The following is a 24413-nucleotide window of genomic DNA, read 5'->3' as shown; positions in this document are numbered from 1 at the left end:
GCACTGTGCTCGGCACCCTGGGAACCGCTCCGGCATTGGCCGCCTGGAACTGCGTGGGGAAATGCACACAGACCTGGGAGGTGGCCCTGAACCCCGGTGGCCAGGGTCACACCGCCAGGTCAGCCGTCAGGCACGAGGAGGGTGGCCAGGGAAGAACAGGGACGAATCACTCGTGAGTGGAAAGGCCGGCTCAGACCCTGACCTGGGTTACGGGGGCTCGGTGGGGGCTCGGCGGGACCTCGGTGGGCTCCCCCGAAGGTCAGTGAGAGGCAGGGCTAGGTGGGCGGAGAGCGAGGCCCAGCCCCAGACTGAACTCACGCTGCTGCGCAGGAACAGGGCACACGGTGCAAGGCTGCCTCCCCCGCCCGGGAGATGGCATCGACTGCCAGGCTCCGAACCACCCAAAGAAGGTCATCTGGTCCCCCATCTCGAGGTGCACGCACTCACACGGGCTCTGAACACAACCAGAATGCCAGAAATGGGCACACACAAATCAAGACCACACACACGCCACAAGTGCACACGGGCACACATGTGTACACGCACCACACTGAGCTCACCTCATGAAGCCCCCCCACACGTGGATGCATGTTCATGGTGTACATCTCACGGGGAAGGTCTCTGTGTGCACACAGGCACACACACTCGTAGGTGTGACCCACATGGAATGCACATGCACAGACACACCAACAATACGAACACAGGCGTGTGTACACAGGACCTGTGTGCACTCACACACGAGCACACAGACCGCACACGGACCCTCACACACAGTGGGGCACCAGAAAGCCACGTCTGGAAGAGCATTTACACAAATCTACCAAGGTCTCGGGAATGTCTGAGCCAAAAAGAGGAGACACAGGGAAGGAGGAGACCAGTCCAGGAAGGACGGTGTGGACACGGCGCTCCAGCCCCCACCCCCCACGAATGCTGCGCAGGACGGAGGTTCGGCTCCCACCCGAGGAACTCCTGGTCACCGCGGCACAGGTGTGGTCTGAGCACGCCACCTCAAAATGCCTGCAGCTTCTCTTCCCCGAGCTCACGCTTGGCTCCCGAGGTGTGGGGCCAGGTGACCAAGGTCCAGGTCACAGAACCGTCCACAGGAGGGGCCTGACCCACCTCTGAGCAGGCAGCTCTGATTGCCCTTCAGCCCTTCACTACTCCGTGTCCTGAACAAGAGGGAAACAGATTGAACGTGGAGGTGTCTCCGTGCAAAGTTCCACTTAGTGTCTCAGGGCAGAGAGGCTGGACAGGGACAGGGACGGGAGGCTCGTCATCACCCAGGGGCCAGTCCTTGGCCTTTGGGGAGAGTCCAGGCTTGGGGCCCAGGCCAGGGCTCCCTGGTGGGTGGTGTCTCTGCCCCACGGGGTCCAGAGGTGGCCACTGGGCCCTGAGGATGCCCCATAGGACCACACTCACTGTGACGGAGGGGGTTTTCATGGGCGCCTGCACAATCCGTTTGCACAGCCCTTTCTGCCCAGGAGAGAGACCACCACTGTGAGGGCCAGCAGAGGAAAAGCGCGATCTTTACCGCCCTCTTGTGGCGAATTTGAGAACAATGGCCGACCCCAACACCCACGCCCTCCGCACACAGCCGAGAATCCCCTGGGCGAACCCCAAACACTGCTGACCTTGGACTGTCCCTGGCTCACAAATGGGGCAGTGTTTCGTGTTTTGGCCACAACTAAACCCCTCCTGACATGCAACAGCTCCTCCCTGGAGGCTGTATGCCCCCCCACAGAACAGCATCACCGCCCACTGTGCAAAATTCTCAGGGAGACACAGGAGCAGCCCCCCCCCCCCCCGCCCTGTGTAAGCCGGTGAACTGGTGAGGCCTTCTGACATTTAAAGGGGAGTTGACGCATTGCGGGGTTTAAAATAAGATTGTGTATGCACTTCATTCATGCAAAGTATTTCGGAATAACACTAAATCGTCCGTATCCCTAACAGGAAACCTTGAGGACTACGGAGGCTACCGCTGCACCAGGGAGCCGCCTTTTCCTGGTCTGTCTGCGCCAGCTACTCTGTCCGGAAGGCATTTGGCAGTAGGTTGTAGAACCCAGGTCCACGCATCCTCTGAGACACTTGTCTTGCTTCCACGTGTGTGTGTGTGTGTGTGACCCCAACAGAATTTGCACAACCCCGATGCGGGTTCTCCTCACCGCGGGGTAAACGTTACCAGGCGGACTCGTGGGGCCGGAGAGAGTGCCTTTAGCCCCATCGCAATCTTGGGAGCCTTTCCCCCGACGGACCACCTGAGACACGCGGCGGTGCGATGGGGAAGGCCCACCAACAGGCCCCGAGCTGTGTCAGAACCCTGGCAACCCACCTGGGGGACGTGTGATGTGTGACTCCTGTTGACATCATTTTGTGTTTCTGTCGAAGCGCACGTGCCGTGCGTTTCATCGAGGTTCTATCTGGCCCAGGAAAGAGGGAGGGGGTTCGGTGTCTGTGTCCCTGTTTGGTAACCACGTCGCCTCCCAGGGTTTTGACTGTCTATTCTCGCGCTCATTCCCCAGCTGGGAGGTCTGCCCCTTGTCAGGCAGGTGCCAGAAACGGATGTTCTCGCCGTCCCCTAGCGCCGGAGGACAGGCCTGTGACCCACGCTCTGCAGACTGGATGGGCTGGGCCGGACTTCCAGGACAAGCCCCAGAACTGGCAGGCCTGAGCTCTCCTGCCCGGCCGGGGTGCCCACCGGCCCTGCTCCAGGAGGCCCCGGAGACATGTAGCCTGGCGTCTGGCCCCCGGGGTGACACGTGATCTGGGTGTGTCCTGGGCCCACAGCCTGGTTCTGCGGCTTTCTTTACGCTGGGAGGGTGACCCTCTGGTTACTTACAACTCTGGCCGCTTCACCTGCGTACACAGGCACGTGGTCCTGCCACTGCAGTCACAGCCGGACGTGCATCCCCAGACAGAGCCTTATGGACAAACGTAGCTGTGTGTGTACATATACATATACATTGTAACATGGAGCTGTGGGGCAGCTTCTATACATTGTAACATGGAGCCGTGGGGCAGCTTCTATACATTGTAACATGGAGCCGTGGGGCAGCTTCTATACATTGTAACATGGAGCTGTGGGGCAGCTTCTATACATTGTAACATGGAGCCGTGGGGCAGCTTCTATACATTGTAACATCCAGCTTCGGGGCAGCTTCTTCGTCTCCAAAGAGCCCCACCCTAGAGGGGTCCTGAGATTTCTACCAAAGGGAACAGGGGCCTGACGCCTTCCATCACCGTCCGGTGACACCGGGCAAACCATCTCACACGTGTGGGCCTCAGTGGACTCACCTGTCAAGTGGATAGTGGAGTTGAGTGCCCAGGGGTTGGTGCGGTGGCCGGTCACCTGTGCGTTTGACAGTTGGCTGCACGCCGGCCTTCTGTGTTCACTTCGGTTCTGCAGAAGGGCCCAGAAGCCCCCAAACTACATTTCCCAGGCTTCCTCAATGGCTGTGTTCACTCTGCCCGGGGACTGGCAGAGCAGAGCCAGAGAGGAAGGAAGAGGCGGTCTCCATAGCAACAGCCAGACTGCTGAGACTGCTTGGGGCTCTGGTGTTAACACTGGAGAAAGCGGAGGCCTGCTGAGTTCAAGGGCACCAGTGTGCATCGCCCTCTGAGTTTTCAAAAACCAAAACTGGGTTCCACAGACACGGGGCGGGGACTCCATGCCCACAAGGACCACGGTCTCCCACGGGAGGGAAAGGCAGGGCTGAGGTTCTGCTGGCGGCCCGTCCAGAGGGCCACCCTTGCACGTGGCTGATGACCTGTCCTGTTGGCAACGAGTGTCAACCTCGGACTTTCTAAACCCGCTCAGCCAGGTTTTCTGTCTGAAAGCATTCCTGAGGCATTTCAGTCACCGCGGTCCGTTCTTTGTTTCACATGGATGCCCTTCGAGTCCCTTTCCTCTGACACACACACGAGGGCGTGAAAAGAGCCCCGCTCTGCCCACAGTTTCCCAGTGCAAGGGGTGTGTCCCCAGTTGCAGAGACCTGAGTGGTAAAGGCCCTCTGCACATTTCGTTTAGGGCAGGAGAAGACCCGGAGGAAACAGGGGAGGGCCGGAGTGGAAACCAGGACGGCGAGGGTCCCCGTGAGCCCAGCACCCCCACAGGAGGGGGGCAGCCGCCCATGCACTGCCCTCTGTGGTCCAGTGACAAGCGTTGTGGTCTGGCACTGATGATGGACCCATGTCATTCCTGTTGGTTATCACAGCACGATGGCAGGGAAGCCTCCAGGGGGTCCTTCCTGCCCCGCCCTGGGCACTGCAGGGGGCCAGGTCCCTGAGCGACCCCTGGGTGGTGGTGGCAGGCAGCACTGCCCGTCCCTCTGATGGACCCGTCCCCTGCACTCAGCCTGCTCCAAGGACACACTGCGCACTGCAGGAGGCGGGAGGCAGCTTCGCTCAGGGCCAATGGCGGGGTTCTGGGGGGTGTCTGTCCATCTCCCACCGTCTGATGGACGTCCAGTGTGGCGGTAACCCCTTTGCCCCAAGCTCACACCCACACAGTGTCCTCACTTCTGTGGTGTGTTTTCTGGACTCCTCTGCCTCTGGGAAAGATGCGTGGATGTCTGCCCCCTGCTGGTTGGATGCAGGTGGCGCTGCCTCCAGTGCGTTCCATTTGGCGGGAGTGTCCTGCACGGGCATCAAGTCCGAAACTGCCCCCTCCTTACACAGGAGGGGTTGGCAGTGGCCAGACAACCTGTGCACGGGAAGCCACCAATCGGCCTTCATCCCTGTGACCCGGGTCACAATAACCTACAAAGAGCCTCAAACCCCAAAAGAAGGTGTCACCTGCTAGAAACTCAATGTTTTCTTTGTGTCGTTGAAGCGAATAAAAACATTGCATCCTTGTCTATAGCGAGGGGTGATCGGGACTTTTAAACAGGTCAGAGCGCAGTGTGAGTGCCGTCCAGCGCGAGAGGAGGCGACTCAGGAGGGACAGGGTCCACGACTCCGTGACAATAGCCCCACGCGTGGCATCTGGTGGGCCCTGGACAAGCGGGCCGGTCACTGGATGAGGTGCATGGTGTCCAATCCCTGGGTGATGCACCGGAATCTGGTATCATATCGCATGTTAACTACAGTCAAAAACATAAAAGTATATTTAAAAGAAGCTGCTGCTGAGGGCCCGGCTTCTAATTCAGCCGACACGGGGGCTGGACAGTCCAACCCAAAGCAGCGGAAGAGAAGGAGACTCTGTCGCTGGAACTTCAAGGTCGGCGATGGGACACTTAAGGCATCTCACAGAATCTCAGCCTCTCCGTGCTTCCTGCCCTGACCTCTGAGCAAGGGGCCGTTCTGTGTCGTCCTCACAGGCTTGCTCCGTGGAAGGGACGGGCGGGCCTTGGACGGGCCTGGGGAGGGGCAGTTCTCTGGGGCTGTGTGGGTGCGGAGGGGCTTGTCCTGCAGCTCTGCGTTCTCCACTAGGGGGCTCTGTGCCTCTAAAGAGTAACCTCAAAAAAAAACAGGGAACAAAAAGAAACATCCACCATCCACCAGACAAGCGCCTCAGGCAAGGCCTCCCCTTTCTCCGGGGGCTTTGTGCACCCCACCCACACTTTGTCTGGGATTCTAGTTAATTGCTGCATGTTACTTACTCTGTTTAGAAAATTTCTGAATATCATCTACTAAAAAGACAGGGAAATGACAGCTAATTTTGACCAACTGCTATGAGTCCAAGTGTATGCAAATTAGGTATGCATGCATGTACATGTGCTTGTTTACACACGTGTACATAAGTGTGTGTGCGCACTTGTGTTTCTGCTGCTGACAACATGCCCCTGAGACAGACCTGTCCTGTTTCTAGACTTAAAAGAAGCTGCAGGGCCCAAGGTGGGTGACTCCGTCCAAGCTCAGCTGCTGGTAGGAGGCGGGCTGAGAGCCGCATCCCGTGGGGCCGCCCAGAGCGGCTGGAGCCGCCAGCAGGGGGCACTGCAGAGGCAGAAAGTCCGGCTGCCTGACTGCAGGTGACCCCTGGGTGACAGAAGAGGTCTCCTGGACTTCGGGGATGGCGGGAAGATGGAGGAACACATACAGGCGGGTTGAAGGGCCGTTTCGGGTGGTGCCCAGAGATGTTCCCGCAGAGACTGAGCTCTGCCCCCAACACGGGTGTTCCCCCCTCGGGAGGTTGGCAGGAAACGCCCAAGCAGAGGCTGACAGCCTGAGGCCCTCTGAGCATGTGTGCCTCTCCCCTGCACCCCGTCCCCTGGGCCAGACGGCTGGGACAGGCCACTCCAGGTCAAGCCGTGGTGAGCCCTCGTCTCTGGAGAACCAGGGACCTCGGGCGGGTGGGGCAGAGCCAACCCTGCCAGGCCCACGCTGAGCGGAAGGTGCCGCAAGGCCACTGGTGTTTCCACACACCCTTCGCTCACTCACTGGGAGTCTCAGGCCCCAGCGGCCAGGACTCTGGGGCTTGTCCTCTGGCCCCCGTGTGTCTGCGGATGCACACACTCTGGGCAGACTGGTAGCCTCTCCGATGGTGGACATCTCAGATGGTGGACACCCATGTAGACGTGGACTCGCTCATTGGAAGGCGTCGGTCAGCTTAAACAGCACTTGTGAATAACTGAGGTTGGGAAGTTCTTGTTAAATATTCAAAACCCAACTTGTCTTTTCTGAGACAACAAAATGCTGTCATCCACTAACGTGGTGGCAATTACTGCAGCCCAGTGACACCCAGAGCCGCAGACAGGCTGTGGGTTCACGGCCTCTGTCCCGGGGACCATTTGCAGACGGAGCCGGCAAACGGCAGGATGGGGTCGCATCGGTGCGGCCCGCATTCCTGGTCTACAGCAGCAGCGGGCACTCCGCCCTCCGTCCGTCTGTCCCTCTGTCCTTCCTCACTGCCCGTGCTCTGTCTGTCCTGGTCTTTCCTCCTCCTGTTCAGCGTGGCTTTGTGCTCGTTCCCAAATAAGCCAGCAGAGGGCAGTGTTCCTTGCTGAAATTTTTAAAGTCTGCATGAACTCGTTTCCTCCCTGCCGGCCTCTTTCCACATGTAGGAGATACAGGCCAGTTCCGGGCCCACAGATGCCCTCTCTCCCGCTTCCCGTTCTGCGGGCCCCGCCAAGCAGGGGTGTCCCTTGGCCTGCCCCGCACACTCCCGTGACCCGTACCCGGTTTGCTGTACCACCACTGTGCCTCTCCCGCCCCACAGGGACAGACGGACGGACAGATGGATGCTCAAAGAGGAAAAGAGCTTGTCTTCGTTTTCTCTCTGTCTTTCCCTCTGCGACACGTATTGCTGGTCTCTGGCACGGCCCTTAGCACAGCCTCCTGGACAGACGCTCTCCAACACTGGCCAAAGGAATGAACGGGAGCTGCCAGGCACACACGTGCAGATTCATCTGAAAGAGACCCCTAACTGCAAAATGGCCGGTCTGATGGCCCATCCTTTTGAAACCCGATAGCTTCTGATAAACCCTCCTCCAAACTGGCCCATTCACGGTCCTGTAGCGGATGAAAACGGGTGTCTCTGCAATTCCGGGGACTTTGTGTCGCGCTGGTGAGAGTAATTTTCGCCAATCTAATAGCCGAAGGAATCTCACTTGGTATTAAATTGCGTTTTCTAGATGGCTTGTGGGTTGAGCATGCTTTCCTGCCCCTGTTGGTCGTTCGTATTTCTTAACGGAGACGCTGACAGCTAGGCCGGCTCCAGGAGCTGCAGACGGGCCCTCTGTCCATCAGCTACGGCGTGAACCGCACACTGAACCGACAGGACTCGGGCCTGGTTCTCTCCTCTTTCCCCACATTCATCCCTCGGAGGGCGCTCTGGCCCTGCCCGGGGCGAGGGTCGGGGAGGTGACTGTTTACAGTCTCGGGGAGGTCACACAGACAGACAGCGCGACTAGAGCGCACACGCAGTGTGCCCACTGTGCTGACCCAGACAGCGGGAGTCGAGCGTCCAGCACAGACCTGGCGTGCATCCTCCTTCGATGGCCCACACCCGGCACCTGCTGTGAGCCTGTCTGCCCTCAGTCTGTGCTGCTGTGGGGGCCCCCCCTTGGGAAAGGGGGTGTGGCTGGGGTGCCTTTCCTCCTCCTCCTCTCCTCTCCGGCTGTGTGAACTCCAGTCTCTGGCCCCCAGGGCCAGGGTGAAAGCAGGGGAAGGTAGTTAAATGGAGAGGGACACAGTGTCCTTGACACTGTGTGGGTCCTCAGGTGAGATGGGGTGATGCCTCCTCTGCTGGGCAAGGGTTGGAAACAGCCCCCACCCGGGCTCCGGTAGGGTCTTCTGGGACGCAGGTCCCCTGACCCTTGCGAACACCGAGGGTCTTGCCATTGGCCCTGATTCCTCTCCGCTGAGGCCCAGCCACCCGGGGGGATGGGCCCTGGAACAGCATTGCTCAGCAGTCTCCAGAACAGACCGGGCGCTGATCTCGGGGCCCCCTCTCACTGCCTGGGAGAGTGAACCGGTGCCAGGGTCCCCGAAAGCCAGCCTCCCCCCGAAAGCCAACCTGATGCCCCTCCAGTGGGGAGCAGGACAACTGTCACCCTTGTGCAGGGGACACCTCACACCTGCTCTCAGGACTGGGAATGCACATCTCTTCGCTGAGGGGACCGGAGAGGGTGGCAGCACTGAGGTCACATCCCCTGTCCCTGCACGTCCTCCTGAGTGCAGGGCCAGGGACTGAGCCGGGTGGCTGGCCTCTGCAGGTCCCTAGGGAAATGCCCAGCCTGCCGAGTCCTGGTGCTACATTGGAACCTCGGAGTTGACAGGGTGTCACATGCATGTTGTCTCCCTAGGGCACGTGTCTTCTTTGATAGGCCTTTGTCACCGCACATTTGTAAATTCTTACACAATCACATTCCCCAGAATTTCCCTGGGGTGTGCCTCCCGTTCTCAGACAGCCTCCCTGACACACCAATCGCCACCTCCGTTTCGTCCTAAACCTCTTCTCGTTGCTCTATGCATAGCTCCCTGTCAGCTCCGTGGGGGATTTATATTGATGTATTTCATAATACATTTCACCTAATTTTAGTTTCTTCCCACAGGAAGGCAGTTGGTGCCGAAATGGCCACTCTGCCCTCCGAAGCAAAGCGCAGCCTTTGTCACGGATTGAACCGCGGAGCCGGGACCCAGACCCGATGGAGCCGGTCGTGCTCCTCAGCGAAGGGCGGGCGGCGCACGCCGGCAGAGGCTGCCCACCGCGGTGGCGCATGCGGTCGCGCTCGGACCGGCTTTCCTAACGGAACGCGGTGGAAACCCGGGTTCTCAGGGCGGCAGCCAGAGGAGCCCTGCGCTGGCTTAATGCGCACGCGGACTCCAGCTGCCAGCTCGCATTCGGAGGCGAGGCTCCATCTGCATTTCCGACCAGCTCCTCCGCGGCGCCTGACACTCGGATCGCCCCGGGGACGCGGCCCAGGCTCCCGCTGCGAGTTTCTCTCCAGCGAGGGCCTCCCAGCCCCGTCACGGTTCCCGCACGCGGGTTGATTTCCATCACCGGCAGCTCCATCTGCCTCTCTGTTTTATGTCTAGAAGAAGGGACCAATGAGCGTAAACAGCTGGGTTCTGCATTTCATTTGTGAAAATTTAGGAAAATCCAATTTTATACTGTTCCACGGGAACCTTATTATATTCTCAGGGAAAGAAACTTTTACCCTAATAATCTTTAAGTACCGTGTATTTCCCCAACATGTGCAGATGTGAAAAAGATCTTCCCAAATGAAATGCTCCAATAAAAATATTTTCAGCACTCCATACTAGGTTGCTGCCAGTGGTTAGTCCTGTGCGTTGTGCCAGGTTGCTCCAGTTCTAAATAGACTAATTCTAAAAATATGGGAAACCCAAACAGACCATCTACAGGAAAAGACAGATGCCAAGGTAGAAATAAACTACTTGATGTGAGGGAGAATTCTACTCGAGTGTCACCATCCATTTGTTCTATTTTTAGGCACAGTGCTGGTTTGGAAACTCGCACGGAGGGTGCATTAGCTAGTCGCTTATTACGCAGCCCTGGAAAGAGGTACGAGGAGGTCACCGTCACGCCCATCTCAGCGCCAGAGCCCGGCCAGTGTGAACGGCTGGCCCGGAGCCGCAGAGTGAGAGCGAGGTCAGGGCCCGCGCTGCCGCCCTTCCCCTCCAGGTCTGGGGTGACCCCCCAATTCACCGAGGAGCCCCCTCAGAACCCCGGCCAGGCTTTTCCCGCCCGGTCGGCCTTCCTGCTCCCCCGCTGTTTCTGCAGGGCTCCCAAGCAGCGCCTTTCTGGTGCACCAAACCTGCTTTTGATAAAATTACACAGCATATTGCTCATGACACTTCTCATGCAAGAGGCTTAAAACGCGCCTCAAACTGGCGTGAGCAGAAACGCAAGTGCAGGTGTTCCCAGCCTGCACCTCGGAAAACTCCAGGAATAGAAAATCTCCAGGTAGAGCGGACCCGGGATGGCGATGACGTCATCGAGACCAGGTGCACCCCAGGCTGTGGCTCTGCTCCTGCTTGTGAGCTCCAGGTCTCCTGCTCCTGCCCCCGTCGGAGACAGCGGCTCCCCTGAGCAGTGGTTCTGGGGGGCTGTGACTGATTGACAGCCCGGGGAGGGGCTGCACTGCCCTGCGGCTGGGGAAGGGGGCACTCCCCACCCCACCCCCCCCCCGCTGCCCTGACCTGAAGGCTGGGCCCACCACACACTATGCAGGAAGGCAGGGCTGGACCCCGATCCCCCCAAAGGGCACACCCTTGAGCACTGTCAAGAGCGTTCAGCTGCTTGTCCCCCTGACCCAGCATTCCCTGAGAACAGGTAACGTTAGCTTGTTCATCCTCCGGAAACACTCCGGGAGTTCCAGGGCTTGGTGGTGTGCTCTCCGTGAAAGCGGGAAACCAAGCCTTCGGGGGTGGACTCGCCAGTTAGTTCGCCAACTCGGACCGTCTGGGTGAGCTCTGACGCCTTGACCTCAGGGAGCGAGGGCTCCTGTCGCCGGCCATCGTGACAAACGTACTGTGCGGTGGCTCTCGAACGTGTCCCCTGCGGGACGGAGCCCCGACTTAGGGGCGGTCATCCACTGTGCACCAGCTGTGCAGGCTGTGTGCGTCGCACTTCGCCCCAAGGAAGTGAAAATCCGCACAAAGAGGGCACTGCTCCAACAGCGGGGGAAGCCTCTGCCCTGTGTTCAGCCCGGGAGCTGCCCCAGGTCTCCCCGCGTGTCTGGTTCAGCTTCCCACAGAACGCCTGGAGCCGCCGGTGGGTCTCCAAGGCAGAAGTGGGGGCTGGAGGGAGGAAAGCTTTTGGTTGAGANCTCAGGGAGCGAGGGCTCCTGTCGCCGGCCATCGTGACAAACGTACTGTGCGGTGGCTCTCGAACGTGTCCCCTGCGGGACGGAGCCCCGACTTAGGGGCGGTCATCCACTGTGCACCAGCTGTGCAGGCTGTGTGCGTCGCACTTCGCCCCAAGGAAGTGAAAATCCGCACAAAGAGGGCACTGCTCTAACAGCGGGGGAAGCCTCTGCCTGTGTTCAGCCCGGGAGCTGCCCCAGGTCTCCCCACGTGTCTGGTTCAGCTTCCCACAGAACGCCTGGAGCTGCTGGTGGGTCTCCAAGGCAGAAGTGGGGGCTGGAGGGAGGAAAGCTTTCGGTTGAGAAAAAGTGCGTCTGTTCTCACCTTCAAGTCGTGAAGGCCTCGGCGCTGCTCAGCCCGAGACCCACCTCAGCACCAGCGCCAGCTCATCCCAAGTTTACAGCGGGGTGGGGGTGGGAGTGTTTCAGAGTGAACAGGACCCCGACAGTCACTGGGGAGCAGAGACCGCAGATCACCCTGATGTGGGCTTCAGCGCTCTGGGCTCTGGCTCCACGAGGGGCCGGGGACATGGAGAGCGGGACGAGGGGACAGTGCCTGCCACCAGGGCACGCCAGGAGGAGTCACCTATGGGAACAAGAAACTGGCCTAGGAGATGAAGCCCTGGGCCTGGGCACTGAGTGGGGGAAGGCTGAGGCCCGGACAGTGCTCCAGAGGAGCCCGGGGCAGCTGCGGGGTGGGCAGGGGGGCAGCTTTTGAAAGACTGGGGTCATCATGAGGATGCTTGCTTTCAATACTTCCTCAGAGCCACAGGCGCTCCCTGTAAGGAGCTGTCCCACTGATGTAAATATCCCTGTGTCCACGGCCGTCTCTCTGTCCCTCTCCATGTCCATCTCCAGCCCCAGCAAGAACCGCGTCAGCTCCCTCTTGCTCACTCCCCCGGAGGGAGGAGGGACTGTGGGGCGGAGCCTCTTTCCTTCCATTCTCTGCACCCTTTGCTTTGTCTCTCTCATTCTACCTCCTTTCTGTTTCTTCTTTTTAAGTTATTTTTATTCATCTAGTCAATATTTATTTAATAGCGGCACAAAAAGTAAACCAACTCCTTCATCCTTTAAAACACCATGTATTCTCTGCAAAGTATTTTGATAAAATCTTATTTCTACGTACAGGGAAATATGATAACATGGCTGGAGAATACAGTTGCCAGAACATCTGGCTTGAGATAGATCAATCCCTCAATCCCTCAAATCCTGAGGGATTGAGCCACCACAGGATTCTGAGACCCACCCCCGGGCGTGAGTGACAGCAAGAGGCCTGGCGACACTGAGGACCCCACACACGGCTGAGGGGGGGGACAGGCGTGACTGGGGACCCTGTTTGGCAGAGTCCACTCAAGTGACACGTGGGTGCACTCCACGAAACCCCAAACTGCACGCACGCCCAGCAAACGACGTGCGGGAGCGTGTTCCTGGCACCGTTCCTCCACACGGCCCGTGGGGAGAAGCAAGGACACGCTCCCCAACAACGGAGTGGCCAGTTAACTGCGCGCTCAGAGAGCACTGTGTGGAGGGGATGTGGAGTCGGCCCCCGTCACGCATGTGAGTGACTGTCACAGAGCGTCCCCCTGGAAAGCCGGACGCAGGAGACCCATTCAGCGCAGGTGCACCGCAACCCCAAGGTCACGAGCAGGTGCTGACGGGGGACCCCTGAACCCGGTGTGGCTCGGAGGTGGGTGGGGCAATAGCGGGACTGGGAGGAGACAGGAGACGCTGGGGACAGAGCCCCCCGAGGGGCCAGGGCCTGAGGGGCGCGCATTTATTCACCCTGCAAGAGTGTGGAGTGCGCTGGGTCTGCCCAGAGTGTGCGTTTCTGCACACGCACACTCTGCCATGCTGTCTTCCCTTGCACGCTCCCTGCGTGAGCCCGAGATCTGGGGAGGGCCCCTCTGCCCAAGCCCACCCGCCCGGCTCCCAGACGCAGCCGCCAGCAGATCGGGAGGCAGGGAGCGCTGCTCGCATGCGCTGGCTCCTCGCCATCCCCAGGCTGCTCAAGGGGGGCCTGACGCGGGGCGACGGGACCTTGGGGACCCTGTGTGACGAGCGTGGGGGCAACTCTGACTGTCCAGCAAAATGGCTGCTTTCCATTTTGCAAAACGTTCCGCGATGCAATCCCCTTAAATTTTAGTCGGAGATAAGAATAGATAAAAGTTTTAGACAGGTTATATTTTAATTAGCTTTAATTTTAAGTAGCATTTCAGGGAGAGCAAAAATAAAGTGGGTAAAAATATCTGCTCGTCAATTTTTTACTGACATTTCCAAGTTGGCGCTGTGGAGCTTATTTGAAAAGGGGGGGAATGCGGTTGGCATCTGAGCATGCATGCGTTCAGATGTAAAATGCCGGTTATTTTCTTCTCGGGAGTGGCAGTTTTGGCTGCGTCCCGTGTCCTGTGCTGGTGAGGTGCGGTGCACCTTATTGAACTAACACCCGTGGTTGCAGAAACACTGAACGCGAAGGTAACGCGGCTTTTCCATTTCCTGTTGCGGCCCTTTACCGGGAAGGAGCAGAAACGCCCACTAGAGGTTTCCCCACCCCGGTGATTCCGGATTTGTGCTGGGAGCGGGACAGCGTGAAGTGGGTCCCTGCGTGGTTCTGAGAGCCCCGGCAGGTGTGCTGCCTCTGACCCCACGGAGAACAGCTGGGCGGCGCCGCCTCCCGCCTATCCACTGGAGAACGTGAGGCGCGCCCCGTTCTGGGGTTCCTCCCACAAGTGCCCAGGATTCTGAGTGAGGCTGCAAAGTCAGGGACCACCCACGCTGGCGTGGCCGTGGAGGGTGGCTCGCGGAAAACCGCGCGGCCGGTCCACGGGGAAGAACGATCCCATTAGGAACGTCCAGCCCAGCTCTTACGAAATCACGGGAAACGGATACAGACTTTAATTCAAAGGAATGGCTTTCCTATGCAAACTCGGGAGACGCCCTTTCCCCCTTCTCCGGTGTCTGCTCTCTCCGCTACACCGAGCGCGTTTCTAAGCGCCCGCCTACGCTGCAGCGTGCACCCCGAGCTGGATGCGGTGCGCGACCGGACACGGCGGGTTGCGTGTGTGGGCGAAGCCAGGCGGAGAGCGTTGCCAGCGGACACTCGCCGACCGCCCCCTGCGCTGCGGCTCTTACAGCAGGGAAGGAGCGCGCCAGCCAGGGTCAGTTGTCCGAGGACCTGCCCACACCCGGGCTCGAGGCAAGACGGGGAGAGTGACCCGCCCCCTTCACAGGTACCTGAAGGCAGCCCATATCTGTGCGCCCGAGAGTCCAATCGCTGCGTCTTCCTGTCCAGGAGCCCCGTGGGGGTGGGCGGCGCGGGCGGACGCTTCCCGGCCAGGAGCCGGGATGGATGAGCGTGCGATCCAGGGGCAGGGAGCCCAGGTGGGCCTGGAAGGAGGGCAAGTTTTTTGCCTTAACACCTATGGCGACGTTTTCTTCCACCTTCCCGTCACTTTCCGTAATGCAGTGTGCGCGCACCGGTTACGAACACGCCAATTCCATTTCGGAGCCACAAACAGCCACCTTTGGGGGCGCAGGGAGCAGAGAGGAGGAGGGGAGCGCGTCCTGGGGGCCCTCATCACGCAGGGCATTCCCTCCAAAGCTCTCGAGCCGGACGCTGGAGAAGGAGATCAACCCCCTGTGTTCAAAAGCACAGGAGACACAACGCCTCCTTCCAGAGCCAGGAAGCTTGGCTTCCATCTGAACTCGAAAAGATGCACCGCGACTCCCCCTGTTCATCAGGGTCCCCGCAGCTGCCCCTGCGACCAGGCCCAGGCCCCGGGGGCCTGCGGGGGTGCAGCCACGAGATCCCACCTGAGCTCAGGTGGACATGCCCCCCCTCCCCGCGTGCTTTCTGTGCAGATACAGGGGGACCTCACGGGGCTGCTGAGAGCGGCGCCTAGTTCCACGCGGCGGATAGTTCCGGACCAGCAAGAAGGGACAGCGCGCACCTGACCCAGGTGACCAGGACAGTCCAGGCTCTTACCTCGGGTTCCTCGGAGCCGCCCAGCCGCCAGGGCGGAGAGCACAAATGTAACGTTCCAGTGAGGACAGATGTGAATTTCGGAGGGCCCACCGGAGGGACCTGGGCCCAGAGCGCCGCGAGTGAGTCCCACCCGCCAGCAGAGGAGTGATCCAAGTCCGCAGTGAGGGCCCTTTCGGGCAAAAGCCACACTCACAGCTGCCTGAAATAAGAGATTCTGAAGTCCCATGGTCACGTTTACCCGAGGATTGGAGGGAGGGATCCCCACATTTAGGAGCCACAGTGAACCTCGCTAGACTTGACGTTATATAATATTAATCTCCATTAAAATATTCCTCCTACTCAACACCACTTTCCATCTTTGCTGAGTCTACTACCCAAACCGAATGCGGCACAAAGCGATTTTAAGGTGAAACTGCAAATCTTGCAACCCACAGCAGTGTTTCAGGAAGTTAACAAAAGTCATACTGGGGACTGTCTTTACCCTCAAGACCCTTGAAAACAGAACTTCAACACAGGTGAGGCAGAGGCTGACTGACTGTGTAATCACTGTCAGAGGTAACGACACCGGGATTGTTCAGCAGGAAATTACTTAGATATAAAAAGATTCCCAGAGGCCCCCCGGGGAAGCTCAAGGAGTCCTTGAATATTTCTGAAAACACAGTGTTCTGTGTCATTTGCTGTGGAACTCAAAAGCGAAGAACGTTCTTTCACCGCATCAGAACATTTTTCTCACAAATAATATTGAAGCAAAAAGTAAATATAATTCAGATCTTTCTCATTCCAGGCGTCAGCTTCCCGTTGCTGTTTGGACCTACATGTGTAAAAATAAAATACGAAGACATAAAGTAGAAAACATGGAAAAGTCGCACAAAACAAGCATTTATGTAAAAACGAAATATATAAATAGGGTCAACATAGACTATAAAACTGACATCTTCCTAGGGCCCACCCCTTGGGCTCCGGCTCTGGTCTGGGGCCCGCCCACCTCCCGGCAGGGAAGACCCTCCCGGGCTGCAGAGCCCCCCACCACTGGGAAGGCTTGCCCGCACCCCGCCAGACCTCTCCACTCACACCCACCAGCGGAGAGAGGGGCTTCCCCAGGTTTCGCACATTTGCAAAAAAATTAATTCACCATAATTTCATTGTCCAATACGTCAAAAAATTAAAGAAGCAGCCAGAAATGGCCCGCAGGAGACCGCTGATCCCTGGCCTCACTGCCCCGCAGGCTCCCCTCCCTGGGCGGCTCCAGGCCCCACCCCAGGGCTTCCTCCTGGATTCCCACCCGGGCACCCCACCAGGGACCCGCCCACAGTTGGGGGCGGAGAAGCCCCCCCCACCTCACTGCCCTGCAGCCCATTCAACCAGCCTTGAACGGGGCTCCACCGTGTTCTGCGCGAATCACCTGCTTCCTCGTCTCTTCAATTCCGTGATGCTCGACCTGGACCTGTGCATCTGACCCCCAACAGGTTTCCCGCCTCCTTTCTCTCCCTCCCCAAGGGCCTCCTACCGTGTGGCCACAAGGACCTTGGTCCGCACCCACCCTTTCGGGTGCTCCTGTGCAGAAACCTGCCCAAGCCACGCGCCTGCCAGGCCTGAGCCCTTCCACGTCCTGCGTGCAATCTCTCAGCGTCACCGCAGCGCACTTCAGGGTGAAGCTGTGACTCGTAACCAGGACACAGCACGCACCTGTCCTCACCCGTCCCTTCTGGTGCAGAAGAGCAGAGACACAGGTGCGGGCCCGGGCGGCCCAGGCACAGCCCGAGGAGACAGCCTGGGCTGGGTGGAGTGTGTGTGGCGGGTCACTGGGACCCTGGCCAGGCCAACCAAGTCGCTAAGCCTGTGTCCTCGCACCTCAAACGGGAGGAATGATGTTTACCTCGCAGAGCCTACCATGAGGACACACGCAGATGTGGCGCCCTCTCACGGGCGGAGGAAGCTTCACTGCGTGGCTGCTGGTGGAAGCTGCGGCCCACTGCCCAGCTCCCAGCGAGGCTTTCTCTCGGCCCCAGCAGCCCTGGGGGAACCTCCACCCGCTTCAATGCACAGCGCTCATGGCCTGCTCGGAAAGCCCTCTCCTGACACACCCTCACTCATCCCTCCTGGAGGGGGGGGGGAGTCCCACCTCCCTGTGAAATGAGCGTCAGTCTGTTTCCCCTGGACTTCAGGGCATCCCCTTAAATCTGCTCTCTTGACCTTGAGGTCATTTGGACCTGCCAGTCCTCCGTGCCCTGCATTGAACTTGGCTCGCAGGGGTGGGGGGTCCAAGGGACTTAGGGGGTGACCGGGAAAAGGGATGTGTCCACAAGTCGCACACAGTGCGCTCTGTGGGGAGGTGTTTGCACGGGGCTGCACGGGAGGTGTTGTCCCTCACAGCTAAAGACAGAGGCGCCAGGGAGGCCGCGGTGCCGGGAGGACTCCTGGGGACTGAGGCTGGGAGGGGACTGAGCCTGGGAGGGGCGTGCGCGCAGGCTCTCCCAGCACCGCCTGGGCCCGGGGCCAGAGCTCCAGGCCGGGCAGCCGTTTGGGCCTTGAAGCTTCAAGGCTGCACTTATCAATGAGAAGCAGCTGTCAGGGGAGCAAAGCAGGCCTGTCCTTGGTGCATGGAAATCGGCGTGTCTGGGCTATTTTAAAAATAACTGCATGGGTAGGAATTTGCATTGGGTGCCAACCGGCGTTTGAACTAGCAGGCCTCAGCCACGGCGAGGAAATAAACAACCCAGAGGCCAGCATGCACAGGCCCCCTCTGGCTCCTTCATGCAGCAGGAGTGGGGTCCCGGGGACGGCCGCACTTAAAAGAAGTGACCGACTGGACTTGGGCTGCACACCGTGAAGCGTGTGCAGGGGACGTTCCCAAGGGGACGCCCTGTGTCAGCTGAGGCCCCACTCAGAGCTCAGAGGCAGAGACACCCGCTCATTTGGTCCCCTCAGCGTGTCCACAGAGCTGCCCCTTTCTGGGGGTCCACACTCTGGAACTGCTCTGGGGAGGGAAGAAGCAGCCCCGCCCTGGCTCCTCCGGGGTGCGGCACTTTGCCCGGGGGGCGCGCCTACAAGCACCTGCCACTTAGAAGGAATGAAGGAGTGGCCTCGAATTTCCCAAGGCGCACCTTCTTTGAGTAGGACCTTTGTAACAGGTGGCCTTTCTCGAGGCTTTCAAAAGAACAATTTTCTGGAAGAGAAGTCGCATCGCAACCCGTTTGGACATATTTAACTAGAGTCAAGAGTTGTTAAGTAAAGATATGTGAGGCCTTTTTAAAAGTTAAATATTAATCAAAACTTCATGCACAAATACAGCCTAATGCAGGCGAGTTGAGGTCATTAGAGATGCCTGAAGAGTTACCTCTGTCATAAAAATGCCTGTTCTTTGACTAATATTCATTGATTTGCAAAAAGAGGGAAACGGGGAGAAACATGGACTTGTTGTTCCACTTACTGAGGCGTCACTGGCTGCCTCTAGTCCGTGTCCCGCCCAGGGGTGGAGCCTGGAACCCTGACGCACGGGGACAATGCTCTAACCAACTGAGCCACATGGCCAGGGGACAAAATGCCTATTCTATCTTGTTAAGCCAGAAATCGACGAGCAGAACGAGGAGGCAGAAAAGGAAGAGGAGGAGGAGGAGATGGGCGGGGGAATAGATAATATTTATTTCATGGTGACTGTGTGCTAGGTTTAATGCTTTGCATTTTGCCCACATTCTTTAATTTAATTCTCCTAGCAACTCTCCAAGGGCGAGGTCATTGTCGCCTCATCCAGGATGAGGTTTTGAGAGGTTAAGCCGCACCGGACACAGGCGCAATGCCCTCTGACTCGGCCAGACGGCAGGGTCCCAGCCCGCCCAGACTGTACCGGGTAGAAGGAGAATTGCACCCTGGCCCATGCTGGTCCTTCAGCTTCCTGCCGTAAATATTCCTCTACAACATGAAATAACGTCAAACGCACTGAGAGCCCAACCCAAGCTCCACGGCACGGAAATTAAGCTCCAGACGGAGACAATGGAGAGGAACCGAGAAGAGTGCGCTGAAGTCCCTTCCTGTCCTGCACTGACTGAGTCACGCGCACCCATCCCCACTCAGCGAGCCAGTCGTGGTCTCATCAGTCCCTTCCCGGGATGGCGGAAGATCGGCGGGGCCCGGCCACTGTTCGGAAGGGGCCCCGCCGGACGGGTGTTGTGCAGGGTTTCTGCCTCACGGGGAGGCTGCAGTGGCGTCCGCAGCGAAAATGATGCAAAACCACGTCCGTTTCGTACTCATTCCCTGAATGGCGGTTTCTCCCGCCCACCCATCTCCACTGGCAGCTGCACATTGGACCCTCTCTTAAGAAAAATAAAGTCAGGGCACGGCTGCAGAATCTGGAGTGAACTCGACGACTGGGCCCTTGGGCTTGCGCCACTTGAGAAGAGGGACGGGAATAATGAACTTGGTGGCGACCTGGACCGATTTCAGCAGCTCGTGCAGCGCGCTCTGTGCTTTAGTTGGAGCGGGGGTGGGGGTGTGGAGTGTGTGTGTGTGTGTGTGTGCACATTTCAGGTGCGGTCTGAGATCTCACCCTGGGAAGCTGTGGAACCCAGCTTAACCTCTGGGCGAACACAGAAACCACTTCCGAACGCTGACCCCTTCTGGTGGAAGAGAGGACGTTCTAGACTTTCCGCCTCTCCTGCAAAGGTCGCTGCTTCCGTCGCTGTTTCCATGGGGCACACGGACTGAGGGAGCCCTGGGAGCCGCACACAGAACCGGGAACGCATGGGCAGCGTCAGAGGCCGCCTGGCCTCCAGGTTCCGAGCGGCCCCCACGCTCCACGGCGAGGCTCAGGGCACCGCCTCCTTCTCTGGCCCAGCAGAGCGTCTGTGAGGACAGTGAACTGGGGGCTTCCCGGCCCCTTTGCTTCCAGGAACACTTTCCTTAGTGTGATTTTAAATGTGTGGGTAATTTAAAATGTTGCCAATATTTAAAAAATCGCAAATAAAGTTCTGCAGTTACAGTGTCTCTTGACACATTTACCGATCAGTGCTGGACACCAGGTTCCCAAGGCAGCGACGCCCTGAGGTGAGTGACAGAGGTCACCCCTGGTGGCGGCGTGTGTCTTCCCACGTCCCCCGCCCACCCCCACTGGAAAGTCCTGGAGCGTGACTGCAGGACCCCTGGACCGAGGGGCGGAGGGAACGAGGAGACAGTTTGACCTCTCCTTCCAGCCTGAGCTCAGGTTTCTCTGGGCTGACCCTGCTGTGTCCCTGGTGCCCAGGGTTTGGCGGGTCCCCTGGGGTTTCCGTTGCAGGCAGTGATTTGCCCAAAGGTCATCAGGAAAATCCTGGAGATTCCAGCGGAGCAACTGGGTCTGGGAGGCCAGACCTCCCCAGCCGTCGACATCGAAAGCTCTGACTGACGGGTGGCGGGCCTGTCGCAGACACCCCGGTGCTGGGTGGGTGGGACACAGGCTGAGGTCTCCAGTTTTCCCAGGACGTCAGCTGTAGTCCCTGTGAGCAGCTGCCACAAAGACGGGTCTCGGACGATGACATGGTCATCAAGCTTCTCTTAAAATCAATCAATTACATGAAGAAAACCATCCCCCAAGACAAAGGGTGACTGGAAATAACAAATGTAAAGGTGTTTGTGCGGCACGCACGGTGGGGGGGGAGCACGCTAGTAAGCATGCTCGGTACTGTATGGAAACTCTTTCTGTCCAAACAGGGTATTTTAATTGGCTACCACTTTATCTTGGTAAAAAAGATACAATCCTAGAAAAGATAAGATACCTAGGAAAACAACTTTACCCTTCTAAACACCAACAAAAGGCTCCAGATTGGCGAAAACGCTTAAAGGAGTAGATATGTGATATTTGGGTTGTTTTTCAAGGAAGAACATTTTGGTGCCAACAAGTCTCATCACGGGGATCAACATAATTTATCAAAACACACGCGTCATGATCAAATTGCATGACGCTGCCCACGCTGCCCACGGGGTCGGGACCGGGCACCCAGCAGGCGCTTTGGGACTGTGTGCTACGGCTGCCGCTGTGACTGCTGTTGCCACGGTGAGTCTGCCTCCAACCGAACAGCGGCCAAGAGTGATACAAAGTATCGACTGTAGGCAGAGGAAACACATCAGATAAAATACTGCCCATGTGAAAAGACACACCCTTGCACACGGACCACCTGGGTCTGTCTAGAAGGGCCACCATGTGTAGGAAGCATCGAGATTAACAGCTCCCTCAAAGTTTGTGTGCAACCCCCACCAACAGGAATACGGGAGTAAGTGCGTGAAAGAAATAGAAAGAAATAGATCTCTTTTCTCCCTCACAGTAGTTTTGGCCAGTGTGACTTTACTGAAGGACATTCCAGTGTCTCAGGTTTCTTATCTAATCCATATACATTTGCAAAATTATTAAGATATGGCCAATTCATAAAACAAACACTGAGCCTCATTCATCACTTTCAGGACATTCTCCCATGCTTTTTTGATTAATACTTTTATTAGAAGCATTCAATATAGATAATGCAAAATTAAATGGATTTTGCCAGAATACATTATGGCCATTAAAATAAACCAGACTATTAAATGGAGAGAAAAAGTAAAATCTGAAAAGGAAGTACAATTCCCTATAACTATGACAGGCTCCATAGATCACGGAGCTGCAACCCAAAGCCCTTCCCACGGAAAGAAAAGAGCGATGTCCACAGGCGAGCCCTCCACCGTCCAGTCAAGGCGCGTGCGCGGGGACGGGAAGGCAGCCTGCTCTGCGCTTTCCCCTCGTCCCTCGACGCCTCTGTCCACGGGGCTCTGGGCGGGGACGGAGCGCAGCCAGACCCAGGCCGAGGAATGGGAAGGAGCCTGGACCCCGAGGCTCCCAGGACTCCCCGAGTCAGCCTCGGAGGGGGCCTGCTCTCTCCTCACGCCACCTTCACCCCGCCTTCTGCTCCTGAAAACGTCCCCCACCGTCGGTTCCCTCGGAAAAAAGTGCCTTCAGGTTCCAATCCCCTTAATCACGAGCTGGAGCATTCACTCAACTTTAATTACCCACCTTCACAAGATTCTTGCCCTTGAAGAACGCCCCTTGGATAATAACAAAGACGGACCTTTTTCGACAAGCACAACGGTGCGTCCGATATGAATCCACAGAACTACAATGAGGTTCACTTTTACCAAACGCCAGATGTCTGCTGTGATGCCTTTTTAACATTGCCTGTGTTCTGGGCCACTTTTGAGATGTATTGTTTATCGATTTCATAGGTTTTTAGGGGTTGGGGAGAGTTTAGTGAATTCGAGGGTGACCGCAAACTTCCTCCCCGACAGTGCTGGACACGCTTCCTGACGGGCAAACGCTCCTCCCCCGAGTGATTGGGGTCTGCTGGGTTTGGAGCGGGACCTGGGGGTGAAAACCACACCCCTGCCCTCAGAGCTTACCGGAGAGTCGGAAAGGCAAGAGCAGCATTTGAGAGATGTTGGGACATACTGGAACATTGCTGGGCTTCCAATGCCGTAGGAATCCAGCAGGGAGGAGGGGAAGAAGGGGAGGAGGGCGTTGGGTTCTGATGAAGAAGGAAGGAGCAGACAGACCTTTCCAGCAGCCACGAGACTCCAGGAAGACAAAACTAGGTCCTTAGCGCCAGTGTGGAAGGAAGGGGGCGGGGCCTGGGAGGAGTGCGGCCACGAGAGGGACGGAGGCAGGCTGCGTGGGGATCGCTGGGGGCCTGTTGTGTAACGGGCGTGGCTGGCCTTTCCTGAAATCACGTCACCAGTACGCTGCCCTCCAGGAAGCCCGTGCTGGAGTGGCTGGCGCGACGAGTGTTGAAGTCAGAAGCCTGAAGTCACCGTGGGACAGTCACCGACGGTCTCCGGTGCGAGCTCACAGCCACGTCATTCCCTGTCACCTGCCCCTGCACACGTGCTGCTGTCTGATGGGAAACCGCCCCTACCCCGTCTCCAGAGCACAGCACCTTCGTCACTGACCCCCTCGCCCGCCGGGACCCGCACGCTGGTGGGGGGCCTGACCCAGGGTCCACACGGCCCCCTGTGGCTCCAGTCCGGGACTGCGTCCCCACCTCTCCGCCTGCCCCGGTCCAAGCCCAGGCTGCACTGTCTCTCTCCCCTGGGCCCTCAAGGGCCAGTTCCAAGTGCAGACCCCTGCAGACTCCACAGCTTCGTTCAGCCTCCTGGTCTCACTTCACTCTGAGACTCGACAGGCCGTGCTGGGCGCCCTGCTGCGCACACCGGGGAGGCGCCCCATGTCCCAGTGCCATGGTGCCCGCACGCGCCCTGCACCCATCTCAGGGGCTGTGGAAGCCCACGCCTAGTGACTTCTGCTTGAGCGGACGAGTGAATAAGGACACAGGATCCTTCGGGGACCAACGGCCCCTCAGTGGAGAGCCCACCCGTCTCCCTCGGGCCTGCAGGTCGTCGGTCCGGAGTTCGCCTCTGTCCTCCCCTCCAGCACTCACTCATCTTGCACTCACTGCCTGGAGTTTGTGAGCGATGCTTCGATTGGACGAATTTCCACGCCCCTCTCTCCACTGGGCTAACTCCCACTCACCCTTCCTGATCTGCCTAAAAGGCTGCCTCTTCCAGGAAGCCAGCCCTGAGACCCCCGCCCACACACTCCTCCCCTCTATCGTCCACAGCCTCCCACCCTCAGTGCATTTCACCGCACTTCCTGGTGATCTGTTCATGTTTCCATCTTCCCCATAAAACGATGGGCTGTGCAAGGGCAGGACGGTGTGCCTTTCGGTGGTCACAGTGCCTGACGCAGCCACGAAACACAGGGTGGACCTCCAGGGTGTGGAACGAGAATGAGCAGTGAAAACAGAAATCATAAAACGAAAAATGGCAGTAAGTAATCCTCGTGAACAGAAATAATATGAATGGACGTTACTTAAGTTGTCATTTAATACCTAATTGCTTCCTAAAATGCATCTTTCACTTCATGGCCCTTGCACGTACAACCAGCAAACCCTTCTGATTTGGACCCTTTGCTCTTGAGTTTTGTGGTCTTTCATCTGCTGCCTTTATAGCTTTTCGTTCCCTCGTTCATTCACTCCCGCCGCCCGTTTCAGGAAACTCGGGGAAGGTGTCGAGTGTCAGGCAGTCTGCTAGGTGCTCAGGACGCAGGTGGGCCGCCCTCGCCTGGTCTCCGCACCCCGGCCGCTGCTCTGTGGCATCAGAAGACAGGGTGTGAGCAC

The sequence above is a fragment of the Sturnira hondurensis genome, unplaced genomic scaffold (assembly GCF_014824575.4).
Source record: "Sturnira hondurensis isolate 20B ecotype Veracruz unplaced genomic scaffold, ASM1482457v3 Scaffold0006496, whole genome shotgun sequence".
Taxonomy (NCBI): domain Eukaryota; kingdom Metazoa; phylum Chordata; class Mammalia; order Chiroptera; family Phyllostomidae; genus Sturnira; species Sturnira hondurensis.
Note: the sequence above shows the minus strand (reverse complement) of the source record.